This window comes from Phoenix dactylifera, unplaced genomic scaffold (genome assembly GCF_009389715.1).
Source record: "Phoenix dactylifera cultivar Barhee BC4 unplaced genomic scaffold, palm_55x_up_171113_PBpolish2nd_filt_p 001490F, whole genome shotgun sequence".
Classification (NCBI taxonomy): Eukaryota; Viridiplantae; Streptophyta; class Magnoliopsida; order Arecales; family Arecaceae; genus Phoenix; species Phoenix dactylifera.
Window position 1 is genome coordinate 77735 of NW_024068802.1, and position 6729 is coordinate 84463.

General features: G+C 40.8%; 1 pseudogene; it reads right to left on the minus strand.

Annotated features, from left to right (window-relative positions):
* Positions 1–2711: 2711 nt before the first annotated feature.
* On the minus strand, positions 2712–2809 carry LOC120108691 (annotated as a pseudogene).
* Between the last annotated feature and the right edge of the window lie 3920 nt (positions 2810–6729).

Consider the following 6729-nt stretch of genomic DNA (forward strand, 5'->3'; position numbering starts at 1 on the left):
AACAAAGCTAGGTTGGTAGCCAAAGGTGATGAGAGCACAAAAGTGCGATCTATACATCACTTAAATTAGTATTATTGCTAACAAATAATGATAAAATTGCCGCATTAATATTATATTTTTGTGGGGTGCAGGTGATTGGAAATCAAAGCTAAAATGCACATTGGGTTCAAAAAAATGCATCACTATAGGTGACCAGCCAACTGCATGGGACGACGCCAGTTGCACACTAAAAGGAGGTCAAGTTCAGCGGTCCACTTCGTCGCAGCTTCATTTTTCCTTCCCAGCATCTCGTGCGACCCAGCTTCTTATGCATCTTAGCCCAAGCACCAGCAGTCCGTCTTCTCCGCTTGTGAAGCCATCTTGCACCCGAGTTCCAGCCACATCAGCTCCTACGTGTTCCAACCAATCCCAAGCATTCAAGCCCAGCCGGTCAGCATCCCATGAAGCATTCCTTCCGAACCAGTCCACCCAGCATCCACGAGCCTCCAGATTCCGCTTCTCCCGCGAGTGATCCTCCACGTCCAGGAACAACAGCAAATCCCAGGATTCATGATCATCCCAGTGCATGTGATCAGCCCCATCTCAAGCTCATCCGCGTGCAGCCCAACATCCCGTGAGCAGTCTCCGTGTCCCAGGTTCTCCCAGTTCTCAGCAGTCCACGCACCCCAGCATCCCGTGAAGCTTCCGAGTCCATCCTCCCACGCGTCCCAAGCTTCACCGCGTCCGAAGATCCCGGCATCTCCCGATTCCAACGTCCGCGTCCACACTTCTTCCTCCCAGCCGTCCGCGTGCAAATCTTCCCCGAAGATCCCGCATCCACAGCACAAATCCAGCTTCCGTCTTCCTCGCAGCCTCCCAGATTCGCAATCATCCGAGTTCATCCATCCGTGTCCGCCCGCTTCTTCCGCCTCTCAGCCTCTCCGCGTCCGGGATACTCGGTAGCCAGCATGAGAGGAGCATCCAGTGTGATCAGGGGGTCCATCGAGAGATATAAAGGGCTCTCGGTTGGCAAACGAAGGGCGGGAGCTCTCATTTGAAAACAAAGAAAAAAACAGAGGAGGAGAGAAACAGGGGAGCCCCTGTTCCGAAAATAAAAAAAGAAAAAAAAAGGGGAAAGAGGAACAGGGGAGATTTTTCATGTTGATGGCCGGCTAATCCCTTTGGTCTAGGGTGATGGGAGAACCCTTGACTTGTAACTTTCTTGAAGTAAACTCTGAACTTTGGTTTTAATGGATTTACATCTTTTCATATGTTCTGATTCTCTCATATTTTTTATTAGATAGATTCATCATGTTTTATATTTATTGATGCATGGATTGCTCTGATATTTGATTTGTCGTAGATATAACTGGCACGATGAATGCTTAGACATTGAGTTCATGTATTCAAAAGATATATTTCATGATTGGAACTATTTTATTTATTTGATCCTTGATCGAGAATTACCAAGTTTATTTCTTGAATGCAATATTGTCAAGGGGGATTCCGGATCCCTAACCATTTCTATTTCATTGAATTTTGTTTATTATTCTTTGCATTTAATTTCTGAAAACCAAAACATCATTTTAATCCACAAATTTATTTAACTGAAAATTACATCTAAAAATTACGCTAATAATCTATAGATCGTTCCCTGAGGATTCGACCTCGGACTCCCGAGATTTTACTACTTGTGCGATTCTCCTGCACTTGGGAGAACAATTTTAATTTTGCATCAAGTTTTTGGCACCGTTGCTGGGGAACGGCTGATTTATTAGTATATTTTTAGAGTTAATTTTTAGTTGATTTGTTAGTATTTTTCTTTTGAAAAAAAAAATTGAATCTTTATTGCTATTTTTTTTATTCCCTGCACAGTCCGCATCAAACTCTGATATCTGAGTAATTCACCGTCTGATTGGATTCAACTTTGGTCGTCGGGTGCAGGACCTGTGTTTCTTTCATCGGAACGGTCTGATTGACATTCTGATACTTGTATGACCATTATATTAATCTGAAACCTTGCTGCTGTCTGTTTTGAATTTTCTGTGTTTAAATTATTTTTTTCTTAGAATCAGAATTTTACTATCATCATATCTCATTAACCCTTGTTGCTAATTGAAAAATTGATAAGAACTTTAAGAAAAGATCAAGGGTGATCATAAAAAAAATAAAAAAAAAATTAATTAAAAATTAAATTTTGTATGCTAGGTTGGAATAGGGACGATACCGGTCGATTAAGTCGTACAACTTTAGATCATCCCTTAGGACACATCCTTGAAATTCCTTCGCAGTATCTCACACCTTTTGAGATGGCAAATTTTTCTGATGATGTAGGAAGTCACCATGGTGATGAAGGTAGACCCCCAGTTATGACACTTCGACAATACTTACATCCCACTAGGACTAGTCAACCTTCATGCATGATTATTCCTGAAAACGTAGGACACTTTGAAATCAAACCAGGAGTAATTCAATTGCTGCCCAAGTATCATGGAATGGAATCCGAGAACCCTTATCTTCATCTTAAGGATTTTGAGGAAATTAGCATCACATTTAGAGTGCCAAATGTATCGGAAGATGTCCTTAAATTGACTTTGTTTCCTTTTTCCTTAAAGGATAAAGCCAAAACATGGCTGAACTCCTTGAGACCTAGATCGCTAGGAACATGGCATGATATGCAAAGAGAATTCTTGAAAAAATTCTTTCCCACACAAAGGACTAACTTTTTGAAAAGGCACATTAGTAATTTCCAACAAAAAGACCATGAAACATTTTATGAATGCTGGGAGAGATTTAAAGATTTGCTTCTCTCTTGTCCTCATCACGGGTTTGAAACATGGAGAACAATTAGTTTCTTTTATGAAGGGTTATCTCCACAGTTAAAACAATTTATAGAGACTATGTGCAATGGTCTATTTTTGGAAAAGCAACCCGATGAGGCATGGGACTATTTAGACTCTCTCGCAGAGACTGCACAATTATGGGATACAGGGGATAGAGTGGATAAACCTTTGCCTAAGCCTACTAACATTGGACATGGGGGCCTTTACAACCTTAGTACTCAGGATGATATTCAGGCTAAAATGGCAGCTCTTACTAGGAAGGGAGAGGAAATTGAACTTAGAAGGATTGAACCCGTCAAGACCATAGAACATAACAGCGAGTGTTGTAGGATTTGCGAGATGCCTGGCCATCTCACCACTGATTGCCCCACAATACCCGCATTCAAGGAAGTCTTGCACAATCAGGCCAATGTTATGAATACATATCAAAATTTTTTTAATAATCCTTTTTCGGGTACTTACAACCCTGGATGGAAGAACCATCCAAATTTTAGGTGGAGAAATGACCAATCTCAACAAGTATATAACCCAACTCCTCTACCTCCGCACCCTCAGTATGCACATGCACCCCCTCAAAAAATCCAGTCTCGAAGAAACTTTGCAATCTTTCATGCAAGGTCAAGCTAAAATCAATGATGAATTAAGAAATCAACTGACAACGCTGACCACTGCTTTAAGTGCTCAAGAGAAAGGTAAGCTACCAGCTCAACCACAACCTAACCCTCAAGTCTATGGCGGTAGCAATGCATCATCTTCAACTTCGCATAAAGAACAAGCAAAGAGTATAATAACTTTGCGAAGTGGAAAGGTTATTGACCGACCAGTCCCAGAACAAACACAAGTCATACCAGATTCTGACCCTCCCAAGACAAACGAAAAGGATAATGAAGAAAATGAAGCACCAACATCTACTGAAAAAATTCAATGTCCTTTTCCTGCACTATTTCCACAAAGATTAAAGCCCTTGCAAAAGCTTGAACCAAACTCTGAAATTCTTGAGCTTTTTAAGCAAGTAAAAATCAATGTACCTCTTCTTGATGCAATCAAACAAGTGCCCTCCTATGAAAAATTTTTAAAAGATTTGTGCACTGTCAAGCGTCGTTTAAATGTCAAGAAGAAGGCATTTCTGGCTGAAAATGTGAGTGCAATTTTACAGCATAACATTCTTCTTAAATATAAGGATCCAGGTTGCCCAACTATCTCGTGCATCATTGGCAATTTTAGGATTGAGCGAGCATTGCTAGATGTAGGAGCGAGTGTGAACTTGTTGCCATATACGGTATATGAGCAACTCGGTTTGGGTGAGTTAAAGCCAACAACTGTGACCTTACAATTAGCTGACAGGTCAGTGAAGGTCCCTAGAGGGATTATCGAAGATGTGTTGGTCCAAGTAGACAAGTTCTATTTTTCTTGAGCTTTTTAAGCAAGTAAAAATCAATGTACCTCTTCTTGATGCAATCAAACAAGTGCCCTCCTATGAAAAATTTTTAAAAGATTTGTGCACTGTCAAGCGTCGTTTAAATGTCAAGAAGAAGGCATTTCTGGCTGAAAATGTGAGTGCAATTTTACAGCATAACATTCTTCTTAAATATAAGGATCTAGATTGCCCAACTATCTCGTGCATCATTGGCAATTTTAGGATTGAGCGAGCATTGCTAGATTTAGGAGCGAGTGTGAACTTGTTGCCATATACGGTATATGAGCAACTCGGTTTGGGTGAGTTAAAGCCAACAACTGTGACCTTACAATTAGCTGACAGGTCAGTGAAGGTCCCTAGAGGGATTATTGAAGATGTGTTGGTCCAAGTAGACAAGTTCTATTTTTCTGTTGATTTTATCGTACTGGACACACATCCTGCTTCCAATTCACCATCTCAGATTCTGGTCATCTTAGGACGTCCATTCCTTGCAACTTCTAATGCATTGATCAATTGTAGGAATGGTGTCATGAAGCTTTCTTTTGGCAATATGACCTTGGAACTGAACGTCTTTAGTATAGGTAAACAACCCAGTGATCATGAAGAAAGTAAAGAAGTTGAATGGGTTGAAACCATTGCGGAAGAATATCTGTTAAAAGAAACATTTACTGAATCGGCCGACAATGGTTTGATAGATTGGTGTTCTGAAGGTACTGCTGATGATATGGTCCCACCTATTTTAGATAACTCGGATGTCATAATGGTCAATGGGTGGAGACCGAGAATAGAGGAATTTGAACAGTTGCCACCTCTAAAAGCAAAGATAGTACCCTCCCATGAACAAACACCTAAGCTCGAGTTGAAACCTTTACCGAAGGAACTCAAGTATGCCTTTCTTGAATCCGAGGACACATTTCCTATAATCATCTCATCTGATCTGGATCATGCCCAAGAAAGAAAATTACTTGGTGTTCTAAAGAATCATAAAGGAGCTTTAGGGTGGTCTATTGCCGACTTGAAGGGGATTAGCCCTTTAATTTGCACGCACCAGATATATTTGGAGGACAATGCCAAAACCACAAGGCAAATGCAACGCAGGTTGAATCCTACGATGAGAGATGTGGTTAAAGCAGAAGTCCTCAAGTTGCTTGACGTGGGTATTATTTACCCAATTCTGACAGTAAATGGGTAAGTCCTACTCAAGTCGTTCCTAAGAAGTCGGGTCTGACGGTAGTCAAAAATGAGCAGAGTGAACTAGTCCCAACTCGTGTTCCGACGAGTTGGCGCATGTGTGTTGACTACCGAAAATTGAATTTGGTCACTAGGAAAGATCACTTTCCCTTACCCTTCCTAGACCAAGTTTTAGAAAGAGTTGCAGAACACAATTTCTATTGTTTTCTCGATGGCTATTCCGGATACTACCAAATCGAGATTTCACCAGAAGATCAAGAGAAGACTACCTTCACTTGTCCTTTTGGCACATTCGCTTTCCGTCGGATGCCATTCGGATTGTGTAATGCACCTGCAACATTCCAAAGATGCATGCTCAGTATTTTTGAAGACATGAATGAGAAATTTTTAGAAGTGTTTATGGATGATTTCTCTGTTTTTGGCAATTCTTTTGATGATTGTTTGTTACATTTACAAGCTGTCTTAGCTCGGTGTATAGAAAAGAATCTGATACTGAATTGGGAGAAATGCCACTTCATGGTGCCAAAGGAAATTGTCCTAGGACATATTGTTTCATCGAAGGGCATGGAAGTTGATAGAGCTAAGATTGACTTAATCGCCAAGCTACCTGCACCCAAGACGGTTAGAGATGTTAGATCATTTTTGGGTCACGCGGGATTTTATAGGAGGTCCATCAAGGACTTTAGTGTCATAGCTCGACCATTATGTAACCTCTTATCCCTTGATACACCGTTCGATTGGACCGAAACCTGTCAAGATGCATTTGAAAAGCTGAAGTCTATGCTTAGCACTGCACCCATCGTGCGACCACCTGATTGGTCATTACCTTTTGAGATTATATGCGATGCTAGTGACTATGCGATAGGAGCTGTTCTAAGACAACAAAAGGATAATAAGCCATATGTCATCTACTATGCAAGCAAAACCTTAAATGATGCTCAAATGAATTACACCACCACCGAGAAGGAATTGCTTGCAGTAGTATTTGCATTAGACAAATTTCGCTCTTATATCCTTGGTGCTCCTATTGTTATCTTTACAGATCATGCAGCGCTAAAATATTTATTGGATAAGAAGGATGCCAAACCACGCTTAATACGCTGGATACTTCTACTTCAAGAATTTGACATCACAATCAAAGATAAAAAGGGAGTAGAAAATGTGGTTGCTGACCATCTATCACGGCTAGTTGTTCATGATTTGGTGCCACAGTTGCCCATCAAGCACTCGTTCCCTGAAGAGCAATTGTTTGCACTTTCTACTATGCCATGGTATGCTGATATTGTAAACTTTCTTGTC